The sequence below is a fragment of the Dromiciops gliroides genome, chromosome 3, assembly GCF_019393635.1.
Source record: "Dromiciops gliroides isolate mDroGli1 chromosome 3, mDroGli1.pri, whole genome shotgun sequence".
Classification (NCBI taxonomy): domain Eukaryota; kingdom Metazoa; phylum Chordata; class Mammalia; order Microbiotheria; family Microbiotheriidae; genus Dromiciops; species Dromiciops gliroides.
In genome coordinates this window covers 548,597,627-548,610,910 of record NC_057863.1, presented here as the reverse complement: position 1 = coordinate 548,610,910, position 13,284 = coordinate 548,597,627, and the positions used below count along the sequence as shown (strand labels likewise).

General features: G+C 46.4%; 1 protein-coding gene across 1 annotated transcript in view; it reads left to right on the top strand.

Annotated features, from left to right (window-relative positions):
- Positions 1-220: 220 nt before the first annotated feature.
- Positions 221-13,284, top strand: part of LRRC32 (leucine rich repeat containing 32) — a 37,934-nt gene continuing 24,870 nt past the window's right edge. Inside the window, exon 1 of the mRNA XM_043999262.1 lies at positions 221-441. The gene's annotated coding sequence lies outside the window, so the exon portion shown is untranslated. The remainder of the gene's footprint in view (positions 442-13,284) is intronic.

Here is a 13,284-nt window from a genome sequence, read left to right as displayed (position 1 = left end):
ATCTCCCTACTTCCCGCCCCCTCCCCACCCCCACCCCCACCTCGCGGCCCAGCACTAACTCACACCCCTCTAGAGGAAGATGATTCAAGTTCTGGCTGCCCCCCAGAGAAATCGAGTCACGCGCATTTCCCCGAACGCCTCCCCCTCTAGGACCCAGCGCGCTCTTAGGGAGGAGGATGTGGCTGAGATACTAGGGACGTAATTTAAAGCAGAAGTTGTCCCAAATCGGGATTACTGACTGCTCCTCTCCAGGGTCCCGGCTTGCTTGTAGCCGGTCTGGTCCCTCTAAAGCCTGGTCTGCAAAGGGAGGGATGCTCGGAGGGTTCCCCAAAGTGAGGAAGGGAGGGCTGGAGGGAGGACAGACGTCCCGGAGCCCTAATAACGTTGCGGCAAGATGAGCGCAGGGTTTCGGGGAGACAAACGGCGCCCCTGCTGAGGAAGGTAAGCGGCAACTCCCTGGGACCTTTTCTCTCCCTTTTCCAGCCCCCCCCCCAACCCCCGTCTCTCTCAGACGCTGTAATCCCAAACGGTGGGGAGAGTCAGTCGGGCTTCCGAAACCTACAAAATGGGCTACAAACCCTTGCTCTTTTGCTAGTGCGGTCGGGTGAGTGGGGAGGGGGCTAGTAAGATCAATTGCCACTAAAATCAGAAGGCCCGGGTTCAACACTAACTCTCCACGTGATCTTGGACCGGTCACTTTCCTTCTAGGAGCCTCAGTTTCCTCCTCTGTCAAATGGGGATACCTGGACCACTTGAGATGGGCTGCTGGGCGGAGGTAGGGACGGGGGTGGGGTGGGGATGAGGGGGCAGGCGGTGTATTTTTAAACCCGTAAATCGCAAGAAGAATGAGAACTATTCCTGAAGTTACTTCTCAGATAGAGGAGAGGAGCGAACTGAGAGTCTCTCCCAGGCTGGTGGCTACTACCCGTCTCCTGGCCAACTCTGCTCTTTCTTTCCTTGCTAATTCTCTGGTGAGACAGGTTGGAAGCCCACCCCTATCTCCAGCCCCGTAGACTATGGGAAAGTTGAGGGGGGGGCGAAGGATCGGAGTTATAGACTCTGAGTTTGGTGAGGGTAAGGTACCCAGATTTCATCTCAGGTAAACTGATCTAGGGGGCTGAGGCACGTGACCCTAGAGCAGGTGAATGGAGGTGGGTCGGAAGCAGAATCTGTGACTCCTGAGATGGAAGGGGAACTCTCAGAGCTAGAAGAGACCTTCAAATGTAGACTATTAGAGCGAGACGAAACTTGCCGTTTGGTCCAGCCCCCTCGTTTCACAGATGGGGAATCTGAGGCCCAGGGAGGCAGACAAGATCGTGAGATGAGTTAACCTTTAAATCCTCCCCAGTGCAGCCCCCCACTTGGCAGATGGGACAGTGGCCCAGCCTCTCTTACCCTGTAGTGAACCCCGAAAGGACATACTTCCTTTTACTTAGTCCCCCAAAGACTGTCCCGGCCCCTCTCTTTCTGCACTCTACCCGGCTTCATCTGTGACACCCCCTCCCTTCCCAATACCCCCCATCCTTTACTACTCTCTTGAGCTGGGTCTCTAGGGTCATTCCCCCCCCATATCATCACCTCTGACTGCTCCCCTGAACTGCATCCCCAGCTGCCCATGGGCATCTCTTCCTGGATGTGCCACTAGGACCTCAAAATCAACACCCCCCAAAGTGAACTTACCCTCTTTCCCCACAAACCTTCCTGTGTTTGCAGTTTCCCTGTTTCTGTTCATGGCATCCACCCTCTGTCCCAGGCTCAAAATCTAGGAGGATCCTTGCAAATATTCCTCCCCCCGACCCTTCACCTTGATCCCCTAGGACAGACTATAGCTCCCGAATTCCTCATCCTCAGCCTGGAAATCTTGGCCCTCCACACTCAGGTTCCAACCTACCTCCTCAGCCTCATTGTCCCCTGATCCCCTCATGTACCCTAAGCTGCAGGGGAGCTGACCTAGCCAGACTGCCCCTACTCTCCAACCCTTGTGCCCTTGCTCACACATTTGGCCTGTTCCTGCAAGGCTGTCTCCCCACCATGTCCTCCCTCCTCTGGCTTCCCTCAAGACAGTTCAAAGCTCACTTTCTGCAGGTTTTTCCCTGCCCCATCCCAGATGCAAATGCCCTCCTCCTCTGACAGTGCCTCCCTTCTACTAGTTCTAGTTCACCTTTATCCCTCATTTACATGTTGTCTCTCCTATTAGACTATAAGTTTGTGGAGGGCAGGGTCTGTTTTGTCTTTCTCTGTGTTCCCAGAGCCTTAGCACTCGGGAAGTGCTCCAGAAAAACTGGTTAACTTGACTTGACTCACAAGTCAGCTCATCCCCTCCAGGGAGCCTTCCCCCACCTATGACCTAACCGTACACACTGCTCTTAGTTCTCTCTTTTTCTCTCCATTTTAATTACTGTGTGTCTCTAGCTTACCTCCCACTGAATTGTAAACTCCTGGAGGGTAGGGATGGTTTCTTTCATCTCTCTCTTCCTCAAATGCCTCTCACACTTTGGGACAGAACATAGCCCACAGGTACTTGCTTAATGTTAATTGAATTGTATTAGCCGATTTTCTCTTTTGGGGAAGGAAAGTGAGAAAGCTGGGGAGATATTCTTTGTAAACCTGGGTCTCCATCAATTATCCTCACTTACAAAGAATTCCGTAAGGTTAAAAATACTTTTTGATTAAGAATAGCTAATTATTGCACTTGGTACAGGTGAGGAGACTCAGCAAAGAAACAGAAAAGGACAGTGCTTTGCTGGGGGTCACATAGCCAAGCGGTGCATCAGACCCATCTCCTTTGGCTCCTAGAGCAGGGGGTAACAAGAATGCATAAGAAGGCTTTAAAGAAAGTGCTCTCAGGGACAGCTAGGTGGTGCAGTGGATAAAGCACCGCTCCTGGATTCTGGAGGACCTCAGTTCAAATCCGACCTCAGACACTTGACACTAGCTGTGTGACCCTGGGCAAGTCACTTAACCCTCACTGCCCTGCAAGAAAGAAAGAAAGAAAGAGCTTTCTTGACCAGGGCCTCTATGAGGGCAGTAGTCCCTCTTTTCTGGGTGACTTCCTAGACATGGGGTACGTGTCTAGATAAAACACGGGACTTGGAATCAGAGGACCTGAGTATGAATCCTAGTTCTGATGTCTATTTTGTGGTCATCAAGGAATCATTTCAACTCCCTGGGTCTTGGTTTCCTCATCTGTAAAATGGAGAGTCTAATACTTGAGAGTTAAGAAACATTTATTAAGCCTTTACTATGTCAGTCAGTCAATAAGTATTTATTAAGCACCTACTACGAGCCAGGCATTGTGCTACTTGGGAATACAAAGAAAGGTAAAAGAGAGTCCCTACCCTCAAGGAGTTTCATGGAGGAGACCACATCTAAATAACATGAACAAATAAAGTAGATGCAGGATGAATTGGAGCTAATCAACCTAGGGAAGGCACTAGAATTGAGGGGAGGAGGGGGGAAGGGGTGGTCAGGTCAGCTAGGTGGGGCAGTAGACAGATTACTGGGCCTGGAGTTAAGAAGACCTGAGTTCATATCTCAGCCTCAGACACATTCTAGCTGGGTGATCCTGGGCAAGTTGATTAACTATTGTCTGTCTCAGTTCCCTCATCTCTAAAATGAGCTGGAGAAGGAAATGCAACCACTCTAGTATCTTTGCCAAGAAAACCCCAAATGGGGTCATGAAAAGTTGGATATGATTGAAAACGAACTCAACAACAAGTTGGAATTTTAGCTGGGAATTAAAGAAAGCCAGGTGGTAGAAATGAGGAGGGGGGAGAGTATTCCAGGCATGGGGCACAACCAGAGAAAATGCCCAGTCAGGAGACTGGGTGTCTTATTGAAGCAAGAAGGCCAGTGTCACTATCACAGAGTACACAGCAGGGGATGGGGTGGGGGTGTAAAGTATAAGAAGACTGGAAAAGGTGTATGTGGGGGGTTTGGGTGGGGAGGGTGTTATGAAGGGCTTTGAACACCAAATAGGTTTTTATATTAAATCTTGGAGGTGACTGGGAGCCACTGGAGTTTGTTGGGGAGTTACAGGGGTGGGGGGCGTGATCAGACCTGATCTTTAAGAAGGTCATTTTTAACAGCTGAGTTGAGGATGGACTGGAGTGGATGGATATTGTGAGGAAAGTATCTTTTAAAATTTAAAGCACAATAAAACTGAAAACTTTTAATTGTTATTTTTGTTGCCTGTCATCTGCTATCCCAGATGGATAGTCACCAGCAGGGCCAGCTTCACCTTCCCCTGACCCAACAAGAAAGAGAGCGAGAGAGCGGGAGAGCGGGAGAGCGGGAAAGCGGGAGAGCGAGAGAGCGGGAGAGCGGGAAAGCGGGAGAGCGAGAGAGCGGGAGAGCGGGAAAGCGGGAGAGCGGGAGAGCGGGAGAGCGAGCGAGGGAGGGAGGGAGGGAAGGAGGGAGGAAGGAAGGAAGGAAGGAAGGAAGGAAGGAAGGAAGGAAGGAAGGAAGGAAGGAAGGAAGGAAGGAAGGAAGGAAGGAAGGAAGGAAGGAAGAAAAAGAAGAGAAAAAGAGAAAAGAGAAAAAGAAAATGAGGAGACAAAGTTGTCTGCCCTCTCCACCTCCCCAGGAGAGGAATATGGGGTGCCTGAGAGTCTTAAGGAAGGTTTCAGTTCAATTTAAGGAAGAACAATTTAAAAATAGAATTCTTTCTAGGTCACTGGTGGTTATGTTCAGGCAGGGGTTGAAAAAATCACTTTGGGGAAATTGTATACCTGGGATGGACGTTTGGACTAGGTGTGACCTGTGCTTTTCCTTCTAAGCCCTGCAATTCTTTTTTTTTTTTTTTTTTGCAGGGCAATGGGGGTTAAGTGACTTGCCCAGGGTCACACAGCTAGTAAGTGTCAAGTGTCTGAGGTCAGATTTGAACTCAGTTACTCCTGATCCAGGGCCGGTGTTCGTATCCACTGCACCACCTAGCTGCCCTGCAATTCTAAAATTAGGATTCCTCACTTCTAAGAGTTTCTTAATCTTCATGACTTTAGGAGTCTAGAATTCTGGTGATCTAAGTTTCCAAGACTAGAAGTTTGGCATTCTGAGGTTCTAGAACAAAGTTGTCACTTCATTTAAGGACTCTTGTCTTCGAGATACCTTGTTCATGGAGAACCTTAGAAGACAGGGCTCTGCTTTGCTCTATGGAATTAAATGTTGGGTTTGTTTGTTTTAAATATAATCAACCAAGAAAACAAGCCCAGCCTGGGATCTTGTACAAGTTATATATGGTTTCAGCCAACTATGTAACTTAAGATCTGCTCTGATGTAGAATCTCAGTTGCAGTACAAAACAGGCTAGTTGGCACAATAGATTGCAGCATCTGAAGTAAGACCTTGAGTTCAAATTCTGCCTCAAACATTTATTAGCTGTGGGATCCTTTTGGCCTCTGCCTCACTTTTCTTATTTGGAAAATGGGGAAACTAATAGCACCTATTCCTAGGGTGATTTGTGAGGATGAAATAAGGATAAACATGTAAACTCTTTGCAAACTTTGAAATGCCATATAAATGTTTACTACTACTACTACTACTACTACTACTACTACTACTACTACTACTACTACTACTACCACTACTACTACTACTACCACTACTACCACCCCCACCCCCACCTACACACCAGCACTATTACTATCACCACCACTACTACCACCAGTACCACCATCATTATGTCCACACAAAGCGTATCTGAACTAAGATTTGACTTAATTATAAGGTTCTTTCCACCAATTACTTACTGTCCAGATCTTTCAGCCTAACATTTCTAGGATTCTTGGAGCAGCCAGAGGACACTGAGAGTTTCAGTGGGGAAGGGAGTGGAATTTGGAGTCAGGAGACCCGAGTTCAAATCCTGATCTTATTATGTACTAGCTTCCCCCCCCCCCCAATAAGGTCTCTTCCAGCTAAATCCCAGGACCCAGTGAGGACCTTGAAAAACAACCCCTTCAGTCCTTCCTCTACTTTTCCCTCTCCTCCTCCACCCCCCCCCCACAAAAAGATATGCATCCCCAGGTTTTAGGGGCTGGCCCCAGCAGGGAGGGTGCCAACCTGGTTAGTCAGTCTCCTGTGTGTCTGATGGGGCTCCTCAGCCCCTGGGGTTGCCAGAGCCAGGCTGCCTCTATTCTTTCTCTTTCTTGTTCGACTGTAAACTGTTAACAGTTTTTTTTTTTTAAACCCTTTATGTTCACTTTCTCTTTAGAGCCCCATTGCAAGAGATGAGTACACTGAGGCCCCAGAAAGGTTAAGGGACTTGCTCAAGATCATTGGGCAACATTGGGACTTGAACCCTAATTGTCTTAGCTCTTTGCTGTATGCCAGATATCATCATAATAATAGCTCGAATTTATAGCGCTTTATGCTTTATAAAGATCTCGTTTATTTCTCAGTTCCAGCTAGCTTTGCTTATGAGTTCTTCCCTCTAACTCTAAAATTACTTTGTGTTTATTTATCTGTGTACTTATCTTACTTCCTGTTGACTTTAAGCACCTCGAGGGCAGGGTTCTATTAACTTTTTGTTTTTTGTATTTGTAGCCTACTTTACATATGAGGAACTGAGGTTGGTCTAGGTTAAGTTACTTGCTTCTGATTGCCCTGTAGTGTTTGAGATCAGATTACAAAGTAAACCTTCTAATTCCAAACTGATCCCCTCTGTCCACCCTATTATGATGCTTCTTTTAAATTCTGGGAGATGGGGAACTTTTGTCCAGTAGATCTAAAATGACACTGAGTCTGTTGGGTTCTCAATGGTTTCAGTTTGTTTTTGGTTTTTTGCAGGGCAAATGAGGGTTAAGTGACCTTGCCCCAGGGTCACACAGCTAGTAAGTGTTAAGTGTCTGAGGTCGCGATTTGAACTCAGGTCCTCCAGAACTCCAGGGGCACGTGCTCAATCCACTTTCTACCACCTAGCTGCCCCTGATGGATTGCAGTTTGGAAGGGGATTGGGAAGAAGGAGTGATGGACAGGCTGAGAAGGGTAGAATGTGCGAGGCCCATCGGAGAAGATTCCTACATTCTAGTCCCGTCGCTGAGCCCAGGTTTGTTGTGTGACCTTAGGTGAATACATTTCCCTAGTCTTGGTCTCCTCATCTGTAATTGGACTAATAACATCTTCACTAGTCAATTCCTAAAATTGTAGTGAAGCTCACATGTGTTACAGTGAAAGCCCATCACAAAGAGTACTAAACCCTTATTATGGTAAGTGTAAGAAAATTATAATCATTTGTGCCTTGTTGTCATTTCCTTCAGTGGGAGAAGTAGAAAAGGGGGGTGGACTGTTTTCTCTATAATCACATGGAAATGCTGGGGAAGGGAGGGGTGGGGTGGGTGGTTGGGAGGTACCACCCACAGTTAAGGGGGAACACTTCCATGCTGTTGCTGTGCCCCCTTCCGTCCCTGCCTTAGCGTTCCATCACCCTGCACACACTCAGCAAGGAGATTGTGTATATGGACACTAGCGTACCCTCTCACTTACTGAAGGGATCTTGAAACCTAGATTGTCGAGCTAGAAGAAACCTTTGAACCCAAAACTAGCAGAGCTCGGGAGGACCATAAAGTCTTGAATGTTAGAGCACAGAACGCAAACTTTCAGGGCATTGTAGAAACCTTAGAATACAAAATGTCAGAACTGGGTGGGATCATAGACATTAAAAGACACACAGACTGTCAGAACTCAAGGGACCTTAGAACACAGAATATGGAACAGAATGTTAGCACTGGAAAAGGACAAAGAACAAATGTGGAGTGCAGCACATTCAGTGTCTGAATTGGAAGAGACCTTAGGACACTGTGTGTCAAAACCTAGATGGAACTTTAAAACGCAGAATGTCAAAGCTGGGAGAGACAGGATGTGTGACCAAAGATCTAGTCTAAGCTGTCTGTTCTATTGAGAAGCAAACCAAAGCCCATACAGTCCAGATAACTTGTCCAAAGTCTATCCTACCTCATTTTCAAAACGATCAATTTAACACTTGCTCAGGTGACTCTGGTTCAAGTTCTGGCTTTGCCATTCATTTCACTTTGCCCCTCTAAATTTAGTTTTTGGGGCAGCTAGGTGGCGCTGTGGATGGAGCACTAGCCCTAGAGTCAGAAGAACTTGAGTTCAAATCCAGCCTCATACACTTACTAGCTGGGTGACCCTGGTCAAGTCATTTAACCCCAATTGCCACTCCCCCCCCCAAATTAATTCTTGCTTAAGTCTTCTGTAAAATGGAAATGATGCCTGTAGTCTTCCAGAAATTAACACTAAGCCTTGTATATGACAGGTGTTTAATAGATATTTATTATATAGAATTGATTTGGAGAATGCCTAACTCACACGTTTGTTGTGAGGGTAACAAATGAGATAATGTACGTAATAATAATAGCTAACACATATATAACACTTTAAGGTTTGCAAAGTGCTTTGTAAATATTATCTCCTTTGAATCCCACAACAACCCTGGGTTGCAGGTACTATTATTACCCACATTTAACAGATGAAAAAATTGAGGCAGACAGAGGTTAAGTGACTTGTACATGGTCACACAGCTAGTAAATGTTTGAGGCTGGATTTGAACCTGTTTCTTCCTGATTCCATGTCCAGTGTGCTCTATCCACTTGGCACTTAATTGCTTTGTAAATCTTAAGTCACGTTAAGGAGCTAGGTGGCAAAGTAGATAGAGTGCCTGGTCTTCCTGACTCCAGTCTCAGGGGCTCTATCCACTGCCCCACCCAGCCTGGTTGTCAAATAAAGGATACTCGATCTTTGGCTACATAAATAGGCAGCTAGTCTTCAGAATGAGGGAGGCAATGGAGGCCTCTGTTCTCTGCTCTGGTGAGACTATAGCATCATGCTCAGTTCTGGAACCAGATTTCAGGAGAGATGTTGCTGAGCTGGAGCCTGTTCAGAGAAGGGTGACCAGAATGCTGATAGATCCAGAAACCTTTTATCCTTACTAGGCTTTGGGCATGACCTCAACACCGGTTCGCTGTTCATTGACTGCCAGGCTGCCCGGAAGAGAGGTTAGCTTTGTTCTGCTTCTAGAAGCCCCAACTAGACTCAACAGGGTGAGGTTTTGGTTTAACATAGTGGGAAACTACCTAATAAGAGCTGCCCAAAATGGTTGGGGATGGTGGGGCTTGAGTGGGAGGAAGGTGAGAGCTCCCCATCACTGGAAAACTTGAAGCAGAAACCAAAAGACCTCTCATTGGAGATATCATTATGCCCATCTCTGCCTGGAAGGCTCTTCCTCCTCACCTTGCACCACTGGAAACCCTGGCTTCCTCTAAGACAGCCCGAGTATCACTTCCTCCAGTTGGCCTTTCCCCTGCCCTCCAAGTCAACCTTTGTCTACTCTGTATTTATCTTGTGTGTACCAATTTATATACAACGTCTGTTGTTGTTCAGTTGTGTCCGACCCTTCTTGACCCTGTGGACTATAGCATACCAATACTGTCCATGGGGTTTTCGTGGCAAAGATACTGGAGTGATTTGCCATTTGCTTCTCCAGTGGATTAAGAGAAACAGGGTTAAGTGACTTGCCCAGGGTCACACAACTAGTAAGTGTCTCAGGCCAGATTTGAACTCAGGTCTTCCTGACTCCAGCATTCTATCCACTGAATTGCCAAGCTGCTTCATACCCCATTAGAATGTACGTTTTTCAAGGGTAGTTGCTGTCTTGATTTTCTTTGTATCTTTGACACTTAGCACATTGTCAAACACACACAGTAAGCATTTAATAAATGCTTGATGATTGATTGATTGATGATTTGGATAGGTGTTAAAATACACCATCTGAAGTTATCTATACTTTAGCTCAATAACATTCGGTGCTTCAAAGTCCTGTCCATCTCTGCTAAAAATATCTAGTCTAATATCACACTACCTCACCTATCCTCCTTTCTCAAGCTTCCATCATCCCCTAAGGCCCATAGGTTGGGAGTTGGAGAGGAGTCTTCCTGAGGTTGACTAAGGCTGAGCATATGGCCCAGTGTAAGTGAGAGGCTGAGCTGCCCTTGGTTCATACAATGCCAGGGCACTGAGCTCCCACCTCCACAATGGGACTTCCTGACTAAACTCAGCCCCGGAGCTGCCCAAACAATGGGGAAGAACCCAGGTTTCAAAGGCCAAGGAGCCTTTATATAACAGGTCCCCAGAGGGAGGAAGTGAGAGGAGGGATTCTGTTGGGGGGAGGGGAGGGCTATAGGAAGTAGTAGGGGGAAAGAAGGCTTCTCGGGGCCTGTACAAGGTGGCTGCTCCAGGATCCAACCACCCCAGGTCAAGGGGCCCCCACTTAAGGCCCCTGTGAAAGGAGAGAGTGCAAGAAGTGCACGGAAGGGGATGTTAGATGCTCCAATGTCAGCTTCTGTTGGGTTATCCCAACACCCCATACATCTAGCTGTAGGTTTGAAGATGACCAAGGTTGGGTTTGGAGCATCATTCTACATCACTTTGGGGCTTGGAACTCATCCAACCAGCCCCAGAATGTCAGATCTGAGAGGGACTGCAGAGTGTCTGGAAGGGATCGAGGAAGATGGAGCAACTGTGAGTCAGGCAAGCCAGCCTGGCAAAGCACCAGGGAGAGACAGAGTAGCATGTGCCAGATGAGTCAAACTGCTGCCACCACCCCTTGGTCACCACCTCTCCTCAGACTTAGAAATAGCCCAGGACCCTAGATCCAAGAGCCCTGGGAATATTAGTTTTCCCCAGACCACCAGCCCTGCTACTTTCCACCCAGATCCCATGGCCATCATTGAGAGCAGTGGTCACTGTGGAGAAGAGGCCCACCTTCTATGATGCCACCAAAACCAACTGCTGACCAACTACCACTGAAGGGTAGGTCAGTCCAAAAGCCCAGGAGTTGGATCGCCTAGCAGACCACTGGCCCTGTACCTAGCTCAGCCCTCACTACCATCATCCTAGAAGCCATACAGGAGAGATACCTGCTGATAATTGCTTCTGCAGCTGCAGTGAGGGAAGAATCCAGAAAAGAGTTCTCACCCCCAAAGTCCTCAAATGCCTCAGCATCAGAAATGGATATGATTTTGTCAGTGGAAATGAAGCTACGGAAGATGTACCTCCATCAGCTTTACTGACACTCACTCAGGCCCTTTTCATTTGGCATGCAACTGAAATCTCCTGCATGTGTTGTCTTCTGTTAGAATGTGGGGCATTTAGGTGGGGCAGTGGATTGAGTACTGGGACTGGAGTGAGGAAGACCTGAGTTCAAATCCAGCCTCAGATACTTAGTGGCAGTGTGACCCTGGGTAAGTCACTTCACCCTGTTTGCCTCAATTTCCTCATCTGTAAAAGGAGTTAGAAGAGATGGCAAATCACTCCAGCATCTTTTCCAAAAAAACCCCAAATGGGGTCATGGAGAGTCAGACATGACTGAAAAACTACTGAACAATAGTTAGAATGTGAACTCCTTCAAGAGCAGGGACTATTTATTTTTCTCTTTGTGCTTTGTACAAAGTAAGCACCAAATAAATGCTTTTTCATTCCTTTGTGAAAGGGAATGCCAGAACTAGACAGGACATCAGAACACAGAATATTAAAGCTGAGAGGAACCTTAGAACATAGAATGTCAGATCTAGGAGGGAATGTAGGTTAGCTAGTCCAGGCAACTCAGTTATTTGGAGTATATTATTTTCCAAGATTGAAGATTCTCCCTGATTATATCATGGATTCTTTGTTGTTGTTTTTCAGTTATTTCATTTGTGTCTGATTCTTTGTGATTCTATTTGGGGGTTTCCTGGTAAAGACACTGGAGTGGTTTCCCATTTCCTTCTCCAGCTTATTTTATAGATAAGGAAAGTGAGATAAACCAGTTTAAGTGACTTGCCCAGGGTCACATAGCTAATAAGTGTCTGAGGCTGGATTTGAACTCACAAAGAAGAGTCTTCCTGACTTTGAGCACAGCACTCTATCCACTGTGCCACCTAGGTGCCCCCATGGATCCTTCAGGGGACTGGATTAAATTTTTGTGACCACTATTATACCCTGTAATATATGTAAGCAGTAATCCTGTTCTCTAGTGATTTGACAGGGCAAGTGATTTAACCTTGCTAAGCCTCAGTTTCTTCAATTGTATATGGAGTCTGAATGCAGATTGAAGTATACTATTTTCACTTTTGTTGTCACTTTGTTTATTCTTTGTTGAGGTGTTTTTTTCTTTTGTTCTGATTCTTCTCTTACGACATGACTAATGTGGAAATATGTTTAACATGATTGTAATGTATAACCTATATCAGATTGCTTGATGACTTTGGGAGGGGGGAGGAAAGGGAGGGAGGGAGAAAAATTTGGAACTCAAAAAAAATCTTCACATGTAACTGGAAAATTTTTTAAAATTAAATTAAATTTTAGAAAAATTTTTTAAAAAATTCCTCAATTGTAAAAATGAAGTACTTGGGGGCAGTTAGGTGGCCCAGTGGATAAAGCACGGGCTCTGGAGTCAGGAGGACCCGAGTTCAAATCCGACCTCAGACACTTGACACTTACTAGCTGTGTGACCCTGGGCAAGTCACTTAACCCTCATTGCCCTGCCCCCCCCCAAAAGATAGTACTGACAACATGAATTAAAAATGAAGTACTTGGGGCAGGTGTTCTTCGAGGTGCCTTCCTGGCCTGTGATCTATGAAAGCTTTGTTGCTGCTTCCAAAGTAACCACTCAGGGCTTGGCTAGTACATTAAAAGAGTCACCATTAATAACATATTGGCAGGGGGTAGCTAGGTGGTGTAGTGGATAAAGCACCGGCCCTGGATTCAGAAGGACCTGAGTTCAAGTCCAGCCTCAGACACTTGCCACTTACTAGCTGTGTGACCCTGGGCAAGTCACTTAACCCTCATTGCCCTACAAAAAAACCAAAACAAACCAAAACCAAAAACAGCCAAAAAAAGTGTTCTGGTCCTGCTCAGTCAGGGCTTCACTTTCATATTAAAAACAACAATAACAATAACACATTGGCAGCTGAAAGACAGTGCTGCCTTCGGAGACAAGGAGCCAACCTTGAAGGCCAGGAAGACCAGGGTTCAAATCCTACTATTGATACCTATTGGCTATGTAACCCTGGATGAGACATTTAATATTTCAGCATCCCAGGAAGTTCTGAGGCCACAAATTACAGAACAGTTATTGATATTGGGCAAATAGGTGGTGGAGAGCAGATAGACCCCTGGGCCTGGAGTCAGGAAGACCTGAGTTCAAATTGGCCTCCAACACCCACTAGCTGTATGACCCTGGGTAAGACATTGAGTTTCCTCAACTGCAAGATGGGGATAGTATTAGCACCTACAG